Below are 17,718 nucleotides of genomic sequence, written 5' to 3'. Positions count from 1 at the left end.
ACACGGAGGACGTGTACGAGGCAAAGGCAGAATTCCGTGGAAAGTAGGGTTTTCCCAGGACAATGACCCGTACTGTTACAGAAGCCGTAAGAGAAAGACGGACCGGGATGCAGACCTTTTGGCGAAGTTTGCATCGGAACTCCATGAGTTGAAGCAGACCATGCATGAACTAGTAAAAGAAAAATCGGCTGCAGGGCCGCATGAAGATCATGAAGCGGATCGCGGAAGCCAGCAGCGGAGAAGCAGCGTGGCTTCCACGGATGCCCCGCCTGGTGCTAATGCACCGATGATCGAGATTCGTGCACCGGAGCCTCACTACCCCGTGGATGATGTAAAGGAGATGAAAGAATGTGATCTGCATTATCCCGTGGGGAACATTTCCACGAAGGTAGCTACCGGCGGTGCTTTACCCTGTACACCTGGAGCACTCCACCACAACAACCCCATTGCATATGGCTATGCTCGTGTCACGGTGGAAGACATAGTCCAAGAGTTTGAGGACCTGGAGATTGACAAAGCTACACCCGAAGGGGAGAGAAGACTTGGAGATGTCAAGCGTCAGATCATTCTATGGAAAAAGAAGTACATAGTGTTTCCAGGCGAGGCGCCAAGGCTAACAAGTCCACCCCCCTCCGATGCTGGTGGTGGTGGTGGTGGTGGCGGTGGTGGTGGTCGTGGTGGTTCACCTACACCTCCTTCACGCCATTCGACGCCGTCCCCCGATCCACAACCTCCGGCGGGTAAGCAGCCGCCGCCCCCCAATCCTCCTCCGGGGGGTACGACGCCCCCCAATCCACCTCCGGCGAAGAAGCAGAAGAAGGCGGACAGCAAGGAAACCCGCTCCTGGACTATTAACCCGGACCCTTATGTACCTAAGACCACAAGGGTACCGGAGCCATCACTGAAGCCTCTCCTCCCAAGGCCTTGGGAACTTAGTGAAGCTAAAACCAAATTGGCCGCGTCTGCTCATTATGAGAAATGGAAGGCGGATATGAAGGCGATAAAAGAGCCTGAGCCCAAGCAAGTATTCACTGAGAAGCAAAAGAAGTGGGCTAAGGATTTTTTGACGACACCGTCCCAAGCCGAGCTGAATATGCCTGACGACTATGGACATGAACTTCGTAGGCAAGCAAAAATATTGAAGGAGGAGAAAGAAGGAAGTAAAAAAAGCGGGAAACAAGTTGACCAGCTCGGGATGCAGAATAAACAATCGATCCCCCCGCTCATAGTGAAAGCCGGTCCGGAAGAGGACCCCGAGATCATAGCAGCTGCGGCAGCACTTGGATTGACTGTAGCGAGTGCCATGAAACAAGCGTCCGAGATGGGTTTGACTCTTCGTGCCTTCTTAGGCCTTGAGGATGCGCCAGTATGTGAGATAGCATTACAATATGTGCGGAGTGGGCCTCTCGTCGAGCCTGCGCGGGAAAAGAGTCTACCACCACAAATGCGAAATCTGCTACGTTGGTACAAGCAATTCATAACATGGGCCGACAAAGAATATGTTTATGCGGATGTTACAGAGGAGCATCACACCAAACGGTACTCTGTACAAGTTCATATGAGTGAATTGTTCCAGCTGTTCAATCTGCGCGAGCTTGACAAATCTATCATGAGTTGCTACGTTCTGTAAGTGATTTATTTCTACCTCATCTCGTTCTTCATTGCCTGCACTATATATATATATATATATATATATATATATATATATATATATATTGTCCTAACTATATTGTTGCGTACGCTATTATGCAGATTGAAGATTTGGGAATGCAAAATAAGAAACATCCATGATGTTGGGTTCATTGACCAATATATCGTTAATGGACATGTGTTACAAAATCACCCCGAAGACGTGGAGAAAGACTTGTACAAGTTTCTTAGAAAGCATCAACTCAAAAGTCATATTCTATTTCCTTACCATTTTGGGTGAGTGTTTCTCTCTTGTGCCCATTCTCTTTTGTTTACTCCATGCATGGTATGTCTAATCGATGAGTTATGCATGACTGTGCATGTAACGTGTCCGCAGGTTCCACTGGATTCTGCTAAATATTGAACTTCACACCTCCAGAGTTCTAATCATGGACTCTATGGATTCGGATCCAAAGCGTTGGGCCGACATGAGAAAAATGCTGCAAAAGTAATTATTTTCAATCATTTGAGCTCTATATCGATCGGTCTCTTTCGTTCATTTCCTAATATCAAGTAACTAATAACTCCCTTGTTCATTTAATTTTCTTTGCCCTGTAGGGTTTGGAGACGGTTCTCAGAAGAAATTGTCGGTGAATTCAAACATGAGCTAGATTTTAGAAGGTTAGTTAATGTGGATAAGCAGCCACCGGGGACCAATCTATGTGGATACTATGTTTGTGAGAACATCCGGAGACACACCTCTGAGCGGAAGGCATCGGATAGCGTGCGGAAGGCGACGGATAACTTGCGGAGGAGGCTTAGTCCAGAAGCTCGCTTCCGACCAATTCAAGATGAATTAGCAGGATTTTTCATGAGGGAAGTCATCAATCCTAAAGGAGAACACTATACCGAGGACGAAGAAATTTATATGCATACCCGAGATTGAAACTTGTTCGAAGTTGTATATGGTCATCCATCCTAATTGTGTATGGAAACTTGTTCGAAGTTGTATATGGTCACCCGAGATTGAATATATATTATATATTCCTCTTGAATTCTTCTTGTTTGAAATTTCATATGCATGTATATAGTAGCGTAGAATATGTGTACTGAAACTTCATCAAAATTAAAATAAAACACAAAATAAAATATAAAAGAAATAAAACACTACAAATTAAAAAGAAACCAGGTTTAGGGGGGCTAAAACCCTAAACCTGCGGAGGAGGCCTTTAGTCCCGGTTAGCCACGAGAACCGGGACTAAAGGTCCTCCGCCCCGACGGACTCCTGGCGCCCACGTGGACGGGCCTTTAGTCGCGGTTCGTAAGAGGCGCGACTAAGGGGGGGGGGGCTTTAGTCGCGCATATTTAGTCCCGGTTGCACAGCCGGGATTAATGGCCTTTGCGAACCGCGACTAAAGGCCTATTTTCTACCAGTGGGGGAAGATAAACAGATACCTAGACTCAGCGAAGCAGAAGTTCAACGAGATGAAGTCTCACGACTGTCACATGCTGATGATGCAGATACTTCCAGTTGCAATCCGTGGGATCATGGACGCGCACGTCCGTGAAACGCTATTTGGTCTATGCAACTTTTTCGACGTCATCTCTCGAAAGTCGGTTGGCGTGAGGCAACTTAGAAGGCTACAGGAAGAGATCGTGGTGATACTATGCGAGCTTGAGATGTACTTCCCGCCCGCATTCTTCGACGTTATGGTGCATCTGCTGGTCCATATCGTGGAGGATATCATCCAACTCGGGCCAACGTTCCTGCACAGCATGATGCCGTTCGAAAGGATGAATGGTGTCATCAAAGGATACATTCGCAACATGTCACGTCCAGAGGGAAGCATAGCCAGGGGCTTTCTGACCGAAGAGTGCATCTCCTACTGCACGAATTATCTAGGCATCGAGAACCCCGTTGGTCTGCCCGTCAATAGGCACCTCGGCAGGCTCGCTGGATGGGTTCACCGTGAGGGTCGCCGCGAAATGCATGTCAACTTCGAGGATCGACTCGCCGACTTTGAAAGAGAAAACCTAGTCGCGCTACAACACATAGACGTGGTCGATCCTTGGGTGGTAGAGCACAAAACCTTTATTGAGAAGACGTACAATGATCGAGGCCAACAGAGGACGGACGGAGATATAATCAAAGAGCACAACTCATATTTCACGCGTTGGTTTAAGGAGAAGCTTCTGTCGTACCCTTTACATGAGGATTCTTCCGCGGAAGAGCAACTCATATTCGCCTTGTCACAGGGCGCCGAGCACAACCTGATGACGTATGAGGCGTACGATATCAACGGCTATACATTCTACACCGAGGGAAAGGACATGAAGAGCGATGGTTATCAGAACTCCGGGGTAACGATGGAATCCTACACCGGTAACGACATGGACAGATACTACGGAAGGATCGAGGAGATCTGGGAGCTGAGCTACGCTGGAGAGAAGGTCCCGATGTTCCGTGTCAGATGGGCCAAGAGCGTCCTAAAAGAAGACCGGTATTTCACCACCATGGTTATACCCGAAGCCAAATCCAAGACCGCGGGCGCAAACGTCACCGCGAAAAATGAGCCATGGGTACTGGCTTCCCAAGTGGACCAATGCTTCTTCATTACCGACCCGTCAAAGCCCAGTCGTGTTGTCGTGAGGAGAGGCAAAAGGAAGATCATCGGAATGGATGGAGCCGCCAATGAGCAAGACTTTGACAAGTACGGCGACCCGAAGATGGAACATGACGACGACGATGAAGTACCAGCATACACCACAAGAAGAAGTAGGACCACCCTGCCTAAAGGACGTCCGTTCAAGAGAAGAACTCCATTTGCGAAAAATAAGGGCAAGAAGATTGTGAACAGATAACTAGCTAAGATCGATTGTATTTAAATTGTAGCATTCATTTCTCGATTGTATTTCGACATATTGAAATGATATTTCTTCTGTTTTAGTGTCTTCATGAATATTTATTTATGTTTATTATGGTATTGAATTTCCAACTCACAAAAAGTATTGAATTTGTTAATATTTTTTGAACTCATGAATATTTTTAAATTTCATGGGCACATTTTGAATTCATGAATATTTTTTCAAATTTGATGATATTTTTTCATATTCATAAATGTTTTACCAATTCACAAATGAATGCAACTAAAAATCCAAAAAAATATTGATGATATTTTTAAATAACAAATTTGATGATATTTTCAAATGACAAATTTGATGATTTTTCAAATAACAAATTTGATCATATTTTTTCACATTCATAAATGTTTTCAAATTTGATCGTCATTTTCTAAAAAATTATTAGACGCAACTAAAAATAATAAAACTAGTTACTTATGGCGCACCCCTTGGTGGTGCGCCATTGCTATGGATATACTTATGGCGCACCCCTAGGTGGTGCGCCATTGCTAACCTTCCCCCCTCTATCCCTTTCCCCCTCACCCCCCGCGCCAGATCCCCCTCCATCTCGATCGCTATCCCCCTCGCCAGATCCCCTCGCTGCGGACGACCCCCCGCACCCTCCCCCGCTCCACCGCCGCCGACGACCCCCCACACCCTCCCCTGTCTCCTCGCTCGGTTCCCCCGAACGGAATCGGCCGAGCGCACCACCCACCCCTCCCTCCCCCCGAGCGAGACCTAGGGCTCAAGCCGCCGCTGCCGGCCCTCCGCCGCGGCGCGCCCAGCCGGCCGAACCCTCCGCGGCCCCTTCCGTCCACTCCAGGAGCCGTGCCTCCTCCGTCTGCATCGAGTACGCCAACGGGTCGGCCGGAATCGCCACTGCATCGACGCCACGATCCTCTTCTTCAACCGGAATACTAAAGAAGCAATCATAAGTGTAATACTTCCTAAATGTTTTACCAATTCACAAATGAATAATGCAACTAAAAATCCAAATTTTTTACTAATGTCGCACCGCTCGGAGGTGCGCCATTGCTATAAAAAAGATTACTAATTGCGCATCGCCAGGAGGTGCGCCATTGCTATAAAAAAATTACTAATGGCGCACCGCTAGGGGGTGCGCCATTGCTAACCCTCCCCCCTACTAAAATCCCCAATCCCCTTTCCCCAATCGATCACATCTCTCTCAGCCCCCCCACCCACTGCGCCGACCCACGGCGCCACCGCCGCCGCCGCTGCCCCGACCCACTGCGCCGCCGCCGCCCCCGCGCCCCCGCCGCCTCCCTCTCCCCATCCTCCCTAGATCCCGCGCCCCCGCCGCCTCCCTCTCCCCTTCCCTCCCTCGCCAGATCCCCGCGCCCGCTCCACCGCCGCCGCCGACCCCCCGCACCCACTCCGACGACCCCCGCGCCCGCTCCGACGACCGCCGCGCCCGCATCCACAGCCACGGCCACGACAACTGGCGCGCTCTGCCCAAGCAAGCCGGTGAGTCCCTCCCTCCCTCCGTATCACAAATGCATCTCCGGCGTCTCCCGTCTCGCGCCTCGGCGTTCAGGGCGCTCAAGATCCGTCCCAGACCTCCGTTTTCTGCGCAGTTTTCGCAGGCCTGCTGCGGTGCGGCAAGAGCTGCCGGCTCCGGTGGATCAACTACCTGCGGCCGGACATCAAGCGCGGCAACTTCACCGACGAGGAGGAGCAGTCAATCATCCAGCTGCACCAGCTGCTCGGCAACAGGTGCCCCCTTTACCCCTTGTCGCCTTCCTCCTCCTCCTTCTGCTGCCATGTACGGGCACCGCGGGCTTCCTTCTGCTGCTGCCATGCCAAGCTTTTGACATAGTGAACCCCTGGTCCCTTAATCCTCGTAGAGCATTGTTTGTTTGTTCTGAACCTGTCTGTTATGTCAGTTTTCATGTGAGAACCTTGCTGTGGTAGTTTACCGCAAAGCTTGCGGTTGTGATAACCTTAGTCCGACCCATTTAGGTTGTATATCGAGTTAATATTGCAACATTAGCAGCTGATCATTTGGTTGAAATTAAAAACCTGTTTCCTGGGTGCAGTTGTTCAAATCTGGTGCTAATTTAGGCCTTTACATCATAATGAACTATGCTCATGGTCTCCATATATAGGTCTGCATGATAATAATGTATGCATGAAACTTAGCTGGTAGTATGGATAGCTCAGATTTTACAACAAAGGGGAAGTATGCTCTGTTAATCTGCACACAAGATAAATTTTGCCCACAGTGAATTATGTTTTGAAGCACCAGCTTTTAAGTTTATGAATAATGTTGATAATTACTGAAACTTGATCTGTTATATTTTTTTGCCCACGTATGAGGAAGAAATCTGTTTGAGCGCTTTAACTGTTGTTAACAGGACATTTTAAGGAAGAATTTTTACAGCTCTGAAGTCTTCCCGAATACTACTGCTCAAAAGTGAACCAAGCTTGCAGATTCCATCCGCCTGTGCTCACAGACCAAAGGTGGGATACTATGTGTAATTTGCTGTCACTGAAAAGTGGGACACACAATCACTCCCTACTCTGTTTTTCTTGTTCTTTTTTACCTGTATATACTCCTTTGTGGTTAAGATCTTCCATTCTGCATCTAAAACCTGTGTTGTACTCCCTCCGTTCCTAATTGTAGTAACTACCAAAACATCATGTATTTAGGAAGGGAGGGAGTACTACTGTGTTGGGTTGGCTTCTGATCTGCAAGAAAGCAGTGTTTAATCAGTTCGTCCTTTCTCGAAACACTTCGTCTGTATGTGTAGCTTGCACCCAAAGCATGTGTGCAACATAGTTTGGTGCAGTAGCTGCACCAGTCACATACACTATGCCGATCCTCCTGCCTCTTTTCATCTGCAATTTTTTCGTTTATAGAAAAAAAAACAGAGCTTGCTCTGCCAGGGAAAACTTGGTGTTGCTCATGTTTTTAATTATTTTTTTTGAAATCCTTGGACTTGGTCATCATGTTGTGCTTGTTCATCTTTCCCTGTCTGAAGGATACGTAGGTGAAAAGAGAGGCTGTATCCGTTTATGAATAATGTGTGGTTGTTGAGTCTTTTGGCTGGCTGCGTAGTGCACTGAACCAAGTGTTGTACTGCTGCTGTGCTACATCAGAGAGTAGAGCTTGAGTCTATTTAGGCAGCAGTGTGCGGCGCAACTCTTTGCAAGATGTTTTTTGAGAAACACAGTACCAGCATGTCGATAATGATTTTGGCAGCAGTGTGAGGCAGCAGTGTGCGGCGCAATTCTTTCATTGGATAATGATTTTGCAGGTACCCTGAGAGGCCCTTGAGTTTGCCGGAATGTCGATTAACTTCCGTTCCGGCAAATTCGGGTACTCCATATGTCCTATTTTTAGCAAAGGTCATGCTGAAATTTTCCGTGAATTTTAGCATGACTTTGCTAAAAATAGGACATATAGGGTACTTGCGACTAATGCATGGGCCGGGGTATCTTAGTACTTAATTAAGTAGGATCAACTGCCCCTTTATTAGGGGTACTTACGACTGATGCATGAGTCGTTTAGAGCCAAGTGATTAGGCCCAACTTAGAATTCTCCTTCCCTTTTCTTGATAGGGTATATTATTAGAAGATACCCATATATATCAGTCAACCTAGGGTGCCTCGGCATCGATAAACCCTAAATGATGAAAACTTAACTTAGCATTTAGGGTGCCTCAGCGTCGACAAACCCTAAATGATAACTCTTTCTGACTGAAGATTCTGAAAGGAGTTTCAGAAATGCACCAACAATTTTTGACTCTAGCTACTTAGTATTTATCTATCTATCTCTCTTGGATGGATAGAGGAATAAGAAGGATCCAACTTAAGTGGTAAGCAATGGATAGTGTGTTGGATCCAAACCCTAAATGATAAAACCTTTGCTTTTAGGGTGCCTCGGTGTCGATAAAAACCTAAATGATGAAAGCTTAGCCCTTAGCTTGTTCATTCTGTAGATTTCCAAAATTCAGTTTTGTACCGCACACCGAAGCCCCAAGAAAGAAAACTGCAATCTGAAACAGATGATCAATTTTCAGCCCTTGGATTAGTTTAGTATATTTTCACACACTCAGACACCCTTGCTTGCCATGTGTGTGAGAGGAGACAAGAAGAAGGGGGTTAGGAAGGGACTTGGACCTTAGCAACAACACACTAACAGCGAATTCCTCGAGAATTAGGTTATTTGGTCAACTTAAAGACAAGACCCCGGACATCGTGATAGTCGACCCCTTCTACATGCATGCCAAGATCTTGGGCAGCGCTGGGGACCGGCAAGTCGCGAGTTCATACCTCGAAGGCGTCATTCTGGCAAACAAAGATAAGGATAACTTCCTCGTGCCTTACTTTCCCGAGTAAGTCATCCCCTCACCGCCCCGTAACATATGATTTCTTAGATTTCGATCGTTCTTTTTTTTCTAACATTCCATGTTTTGTGCAGTGACACACATTGCACACTCATCCTCTTAAGCCCGAAATATTCCATGGCCACGTATTTCGACTCGAACCGTCAGTCGAAGGTAGACTACACAAATATCAAGAAAGTTCTTGATGATGCTGTCCCCGGTTACGCCAGATCTGGAGGCACATTCAAGAGGCCAATTCGTAGGTACGGCAAGCACGTGTTCACCCACAATACGACGTTCCCCTGCGTCAAGCAGCCGCCTGGCGGTTAGAAGGATGCCTACTATGCCCTCCATCACATGCGGGCAATCGTACGGGACCATAATCACCTTCTGCTACCAAATAATCTCAAAGATTGGGCCACACGCTTGTCGGCAATCCAGGACGCGGACATCAGACAAGAATTCTTTCGCATCCAGCCGGAGTTTGCGGAAATCATCCATCAAGATGTCCTTCGTACCTCGGGGCAGTTCTACCTCAGATATCAACCGTCCAACAGTGAGATAGAAACAACGTTACGAATGCAGGCTGACAATGCCCGCGATTTCATGACCATCACGAAAGACGGCGGCTTCATCCACGCTCCGGTCCCTGAGTCGAGTCGAAAGTAGTGATGCTATGTAGTTCTGAAATATCGATTAGCTCATGTTGTAATTAAACTTTAATGAACTTGTATGTCTCTTTGGTTTGGACAGTGGTTCAACTTATATGTAATCAATGCTATTTATTAGTAGGACCATGAATCGTGCTATTAATGTGTTGCTTTTCTCTTCCGATCCTTTTGTTGCATACTTATATATTGCTTATTTATTGTCTGTGAATTGCTACTAACGTTTTGTTTGGCTAGTGCATAGAGATGCCGTCGTATGTCGTGTACAAGGGTAAGGTTCTTGGAGTCTACGACGACTGGGAGGAGTGTCGGAGGCAGGTTCACCGTTTCAGCGGTAACAGTTACAAAGGGTACACCACTAGGGCGGAGGCGGAAGCTAGATACACGCGCTATCTAGCGGGAGAGAGGAGGAAGCGGAGGAGGAACCGGATGAAGATCAGTTTCATCGCGATGATGCTCATCATGACCGCAACCCTCTTCTATGTAATGGTAGTTTAGATATCGACTTGTAATGTGAAGACAAACTCGCTACTCGCGGTCTCGAGACTTGTAATGTTCTAACTTTGTTCAGTATTTCAAATTCGGAGACTAATATGATGAATTGTATTCGGAGACTAATCTTCTATTGTATTCGATAAATCTGCTGTTTATATGTTGTGCTGTCTATATTCTGTGCAGTAATATATTTTGTAACCTGTGCAAATATCAGAAAAGAAAAAAAATATTCCTAATATTCATACTAGTGGCGCACGGCACTGCACTTTAGTGGCGCACTGCAATAAACATACTAGTGGCGCATTATACAGGAGTGCGCCATTAGTAACCCAGAGCACAAAGTAAATATGGTCCCCTCGGAGGCATATTAATGGCGCACCGTTTGACATACTAATGACGCACTCCCTGGTGCGCCACTATTGTCTGGTATACTAATGGCGCACCAGGGATGCGCCATTAGTATTAATTACTAGTGGCGTGATGATAGTGGCGCACCTGTAGTGCGCCATTAATGGCCAAAATAGGTGCGCCACTAATTAGCCTTTTCCTAGTAGTGATAGGAGCCATCCGCAGCAGCAGCCACCTTGTCCTCGTCCTGGGAGTCACCATCATCCTCGTCATAGCGGTACCAGCAGTCCCGGGCGCTGTGCCCGAGCTCGCCACAGATCTAGCAGCGCGGCGCATCAGGGCGCGCTCGGTTGGAGCCGCGGCCACCACCACCGCCGCGTCCCTTGGAGTTGGTCGAGGGGGAACGGCCGGCGCGAGGAGTGGTGCTGTTGGAGGAGTTGCCACCGCCGCCTGATCTGGTCTTGCCGCGTGGAGGTCCGCCGCGGCGGCCGCCGCGGCCATGAGAGGCGGCGTTCGCAGATGACTTGAAGCCGCCCGAACCCTGGTAGAGTGCCATGCGCTGATCAAAGTTGCTTAGCATGGTGAACAGCTCATCCAGGGAGACGGGGGTGGTGCGGGCGTCGAGGGCCGACACCAGAGGCTGGTACTCCATGTCTAGCGCGTGGATGATGTAGGAGACGATCTCGTCGTCTTGCAGTGGCTTGCCGGCCACGGTGAGTTCATCAGCAAGGCCGCGCATGTGGGCGAAGAAGGTGGCGACCGGCTGGGTTCCCTTCTGCGCATGAAGCAAAGCCGTGCGGATGTTGTTGACGCGGCTGAGCGACTACGAGGAGAACATGGCCGCCAGGGTTGTCCAGAGCGCATGCGTCGTGGTGATCACGGTCACTTGCACCAGCACCTCTTTGGAGAGGTTGTTGAGCAGGTACCCGAGCACTTGTTGATCCTCCCGGACCTAGATTGGGTGGAGAGGGTTGGGCTCGGTGGAGTCCTTGCCATCCTTGTCCTTGCCAGGAAGGAAGCGGGCTGGCTCCGGCGTGCTGTCGTCGGCATAGCCGAAGACGCCAGCTCCCCTTAGCTGCGGCGTGATCTGGACGCGCCACAGTACGTAGTTCATACGGGTGAGCTTCTCCGTGACCTGGCTGTTGAGGCCGATCTGGGAGGAGCCGGAGGAAGACATGCTAGGCACTAGTGGAGATTTGGAAAAACTAGATGTATTGGAAGAGGGATGCTCTGATTACCATGTGCGATAGGCGGAAAGCGTCTTACCCTTGTATGAGGGGGCGCCGTGCATGTTTATAGGGTAGGGGCGCACATCCCTGACAGCACATATAAGTTGTTGAGATTATATACTTGGAGAAGAAGGGATAAGAGAGAATAAAGGATTCGGTTTACAAGAGATAAGCTAGGCTAGCTATGCACCGAAGCACTTAAACATCTATCTTTGAATATAAGAATTCCTGACAGGGAGAGAAAATGCAGCAAGTTTATGTAGTACTCCCTTCGTCCGAAAATACTTATCATCAAAATGGGTAAAAAGAGATGTATCTAGTTTGATGACAAGTATTTCCGGACGGAGGGAGTAGTTGCCGAACAAAAAATTATTACCTCCTTCCCATATTAACTGTCGTTCAAACAGATGTATCTAGTACTAAAATACGTCTTTTTTTTCGCGGGTGCACTAAAATACGTTTAGATACATCGATTTCAGCGACACTTAACATGGCACGGAGGGAGTATCCCTCCATCCCAAAAGTCTTGTATTAGATTTGTCTAAATACGGATGTATCTAGTTACGTTTTAGTGTTAGATACATTCGTATCTAGACAAATCTAAAGACAAGAATTTTGGGACGGAGGGAGTAGTTGCCAAACAATTTGCCATACATGACAAACTCTACTGGTTATTTAAGCACACACATGCATACAGCCCACAACAAAACAAACCTGTTACTGGCTGCTAGTGCACCAACTTGATTGCAAAATATATGTGAAAAGACACACATTTGATACAAGAGGACAATCACAAGCTGGTGCACGGCTGCACGGTGAGCGCCAGCATGCTTGGTGGCAGTCCTTGGAGCCAATCACAGGGCAAATTTTTTAATTAGCCAAGTGCAGCAACTTTCTTTCTGAAATGTTTGCAGCAGCAGTTTCAAACAATCACAGGGTTGCTCTTTCCTCACTTCTCAACCCCAAACACTGTCTTGAAAAATGTTCGGCAAACAGCCATGCATCTAGTTCAGACTCTCAGTTAAGTCACACCAAGCACCAGCACCAACATCAGCATCCCATGCAATTAGATGCGTGCACCCTACGTCTGAAATGCAGCTTTCTGCCAGCTATTTAGCTTACCTGAGCAGGGCATTTGGTCTAACATTGTGCTAGTCAGAACTCAGAAATAATCATCCACGGCGTCAAAATCTGACCCATGTATGAAAGGTGCTGCAGCAAACTATCTACAGTAATTTATTTCTCTTCTCAAAACCTGAAACCATCTGCCTGCTTGCTAATTGTTCTGACTAGCTAAGATCGTTTATTTTTATTTTCCCTTCGTGTACGTGCCAACGTGTGTGCAGCGCAGGTAGTTTTACAAGCCAAGAACCAGAGAGAAAGAAGAAACCAGCAAATGAAGAGAGCACAAGCAGAAACCACAGAGGTAGCACAGAAACTGCCCAAGTAGGGGGGAAATCATGAACATGCAGATCCAGGTGTTGTGCTCATGCATGACACGTAAACACATTCCAGAGTTAAGATGCAGCAAAACACACAAAGTGCAGACAGGTACAACATGTCTTAGAGATGCAACAAAACACACAAAATGGATATGGTGGGGGAACCTTTCGCGGAACAATAACCATACCATAATCAAATCCTACTCCTAATAGTTAATTGTTAGAAGGGAACAAAGAGAAGATTGGCGGAATATGACGGACGTTGTATTGAGCCTCACGAGCGAGTATGTATAGGAGTACAAACTTGAAGGGCAAGAAGCCTCTCCTAGAGATAAGATAGCAGATGGATTACAAATCCTAGACTACCAAATACAAGTAAACCAAATATATCTCCAACCCCCCCCCCCCCCGCAGTCGTAGCGGTACGTTGCGAACAACAGGAGCGTCGCGGACAGTTAGACTGGAGAGAATAGCAGCCGACGGGCTGACATCCCCCCGCAGTCGCAGCGCGAGCGTCGTGGACGGTGTCACATCGCAGACGCGTGGACTGTAGAGGAAGCCGACGAGTTGCTCAAGCAAGGTGGTAGACCTTTGTGCCGATGTCGAGGTAGCCAAGAGCGTAGGGTGGTGTAGTTGTGGTTGAGGTAGCCGTGCAAAGAACGGCGTGGTCAATGTCGAGTCGGGGTAGCCGGTATTGAGGAAGTCGCTATGGAGCTGCGGGCGCAAGGAGACGACGGGTTAGTCATGGGTGCAGTGGTGTCGAAGTAGTGGTGCGTTGGGAAGAATATGTTGTTGACGACGCGTCACGTTGGATTTGCAAAACCCGAGGAAACATCGTAGACAAAGGCACGCGTCGGTGTTGCCAGCACCAGGCATGCACATATGGACGAAGAAGAAGTTGACGAAGCGCCACACCAGGCTTGCCAGGCCCGAGGACACGTCATGGACAACGGCACGCATCGGTGGTGCCAGCACAGGGCATGCGTAGGCGAGGGACCTGCACGAGCTATACGCCATGTCGAGGAGTCCGAGGGCCAGCAGAGAAGGAGACTCGACGACGGTTGTGGTGCCAATCGGCATGGGGCCGATGTCATCAACGGTGGTCGGAGTAGACGAAGTGGTCGGGGAAGATGACCGCGACGCTGGTGACGAGCTGGTGCTGGATGAAGACGAAGGGGGTGGACGGGCAGAGGCTAAGGGGGTAGCAGCGGCGGCGGCAAAGGAAGAGCGGCGCCGGCTTGATGATGTCTGCGGTGTCTAGGTTAGGAGCGCGACGGCAGTACTTGAAGGAGGCGAGGAACCCGACAATGTATGAAGACCGCAGCGGATGGTGGCGTTGCCGTGCCAAGAAGGAAGGCGGCGCGGCGTATACCACAGGAAGTCGACGCGCGGGGACGTCGGAGTGGACCGCGACCGTGGCGCTGCAGCCCGAAGAGGCCACGCAGCGGCAACAGGTGGGTCGGGGTGACGGTGGGAAGACCTGGGGGCGGCGGTGGGGACCGCGGGCCGCGATGCTATGGCCCGAAGGGGGCGCAGCGGCTGAGCGCGGGTTGGTGCAATTGCGGGGATGGTATCGGGACGGCGACGTGGACAACATGTCACGGCACTACGGCCCGAAGGGGCGACGCAGCGGCGACGCGCGAGTCGGTGCAGCCGCGGGGACAAACCACTGGGCGCGGTGCTGCGGCCCAACGGGTTGATGCAACATCAGCCCGTTGCTCAATCGGTGGAGGGGCGCGCTAAATTCGGGGACGATCTTCACAGCCTCACATGACCTACGAAGGCGCGTTCAAGTAACTAGCTAGGTCAGTCGCGCGGCGCCGGATGAAGCGAAGCAGCGGCCATGTGATAATCTGGCCGCTCGCAAGATCGGGGTCGCCGGTCGGTGTGAGGTGGCCGAGCCACCGAGGCCATGCGCGAGGGTCACGCGAATAGCCGGCGCAATGCACACAGCCCACACCCAAGAGGGGCGCAAGCTACACATCACAACACAACCGGTCTATGCATCATGTGCGGCGCGACACCAGGGCCTGCGGACAGATGCAACCGAGTGGGGTGGAGGTGAAGTGATGTAGGATCCTGATCAGGTGAGGGCGATTACGGTCGGGGCGGAACGATGGGCGGGCAGGCACGTGAACAACCGCCGGGACAGGCCACCGCATCGCGCGAGGCCGGGTCAGGGAGGAGGCTGGGTGGTCGCGCCGGTGTTGAAGTAGAGGCGCGCGGGTGTGAACAGCGGCGGCACGCGACACAAACCGATCTTAAATCGAGAAACCAAAAAGAAAACAACAATCAAAGCGATCGGTGAGAAAGAAAACCCGGATCGGTAGATTAAATACACGTAAACCAACTATATCTCTAACATTAATCATGTCTAATATCTTGCACCCCAAGCCGGGGACGACCAGTGGTACTGTTGACCCACATAATGAACACTCTGTCGTTTCATAAGTTACTGAAAGACAGGCTTGAAGCGCCGTGCTCTTTCCAGCAGGCGAGTTGCGTGTTAATATAACAGGGGCCGACTCCCTGACAAGGCATACATCTTGGAGTACAAGGAAAGAAAGAGAGAGATAAGGTATATGGTTACACAAGATAATCAAGATGCTAACAATCTCTTCTATCTATACACCGAACCAATGTGGATACGTGCATTATATTCTGTCACGTTGCAATTTACAACCAATGATGTTTAACAGTTACAACAAGTTTACTCTGATTGTGCAAACTGCAAACTGATAGTTAGCAGCAGAAATATGGATTCCAGGTGAAATTATTGATGACTCTTCTTCAAAACATATACAGAAGCCGGTCCAGATAAATAGACAGAGACAGCCAGACGAACACATGATGCCTTGCTGTCCTCGGGTCTTCCAACTTCCAAGTAATGCAGCTACCGGATATAGTCCCTTGAAGAACAAAACATGGCCAGTAAAGCAGATTTGCCAACAAAACGAGAGTTTCAACTTAACACACACAACATGACAGCATTCATACATCTACACATTAGCAAGATGATGCCCCGTGTGTTGCCATCAGAACGGTGTTCAAAGAAATGCATAAAAAGGTGCTTAAAACAACTAAAACTAATGGAAAACCAAATGCAAGAATGCTCTTGGTTTAAATTTTAAAAACAATAGAACCTAGGAAGTATGTGACATAATGATGTATAAAAGGGAAAAACTTCTGAATTGAACTTAACGCAGCAACAAGCATGAACTATATATTTTTCTGCATGTGTCCACCACATGTACCATCCATGAGCACAACAAATTTAATGCAAAGAAATAACTTGTGACTAACATCCATGCATGGCTTGATTAGGTGGCATGATTTTGCATGGATAAATTGCAACGAAGCAACTTAGGATGACATGCATGACTTCTATCCCACACAACTTCGATAGGTCGGTTATCAATTATTGAGGTGAAGTGGAAGCATGCATGTGTAGAGAAATCTAGTAGTGGGAGCTAGATATTCAGATATAGAAGATACCTTAGGCAGCCTCTTCAGCATATATTATGTACTCTTCTCAATTTTGGACAATTGTATATCGTCACCTTTATTTTTGCAGTTGCCTTAGCTCCACCAAGTGAAACTAGGTATGGACAATCCTCAATCATCAATTCCTTAACCGTTGCAAGATTGTCGTGCCAAATGTTGCCAGGAATGGATCTTATACTCAGGCCACCAATGTTCAATGAGACGAGGGACGTGAGGTTCAGCAGGCAGTCAGGAACATACGAAGATATATCCCCACTTCTCGTAAAGGCGAGCCTCTGGAGGGATGATGGAAACAACAATCCCCTTTGCCAATTGAGACTTGGGCACTCATTAACGATCAGGTGTTTCAAATAAGTAAAACTACCAAAACTTTCGCCGGGCAGGGACAGTAACTCCATACAACACAATAGTTCAATTTTCACAATAGCAGGTAGATATTTTTGTGTTAGGAAGTCATCAAGGGTCGACAACTTCTGACATTTACGAATTGATAGGACAATAAGGGACGAGAATGCTCTAATGCTGCCAGTGCTTGCAGAAATGGAAAGATTTGGGGAACCTCCAATAGAAGCAAGAGATTTGCACTCAATATGCAACATCTGTAGAGCTGGAAGAATCCACATTTGTAGTTGGATGGACGTGACAAATTCACATTCTAAATAGAAGTAGGTGAGGGAGCAGCAGTCAATATTGCAAAAGAGACTAGAATTCCACAAAGTGAGCTTTTTGAGGGACGGCGAAACCAATCTTGGGAGGCGGATGTTTGGACAACTAGCTATCCACAATTCTTCAAGGAAATGAAAACCCCCAAACTTTTCAGTTGGTACTGATGCTAACATCTTGCAATGTACAATTCTTATTGTCTTGATGGCTGGTACATAATCTGGAAGCAGAAAATGATTGAGGCTTAATATACTTTCGCACCCATCAAAGGTTATGTCAGTCAAAGACATGAAAATACCAACCACAGGTATCTCATGTAAGTTAACACTCTGTGAGATCATGGGAGATAATATGCTCTCGATTCCAACACAGGCTGCAAAATTAAGTGATTTTAAGTTTGGCAAGTTTTGTGGTTGAAACCAGCCTGGTAGCGGTATACCGGCATAATTCTCGAGTGACAGATACTTGAGTGTGATAGGAGGCTGCAAAA

Source organism: Triticum aestivum, chromosome 2D (genome assembly GCF_018294505.1).
Source record: "Triticum aestivum cultivar Chinese Spring chromosome 2D, IWGSC CS RefSeq v2.1, whole genome shotgun sequence".
NCBI classification, from domain to species: Eukaryota; Viridiplantae; Streptophyta; class Magnoliopsida; order Poales; family Poaceae; genus Triticum; species Triticum aestivum.
The sequence above is the reverse complement of the archived record's forward strand: the minus strand, read 5'-3'. Positions refer to the sequence as shown.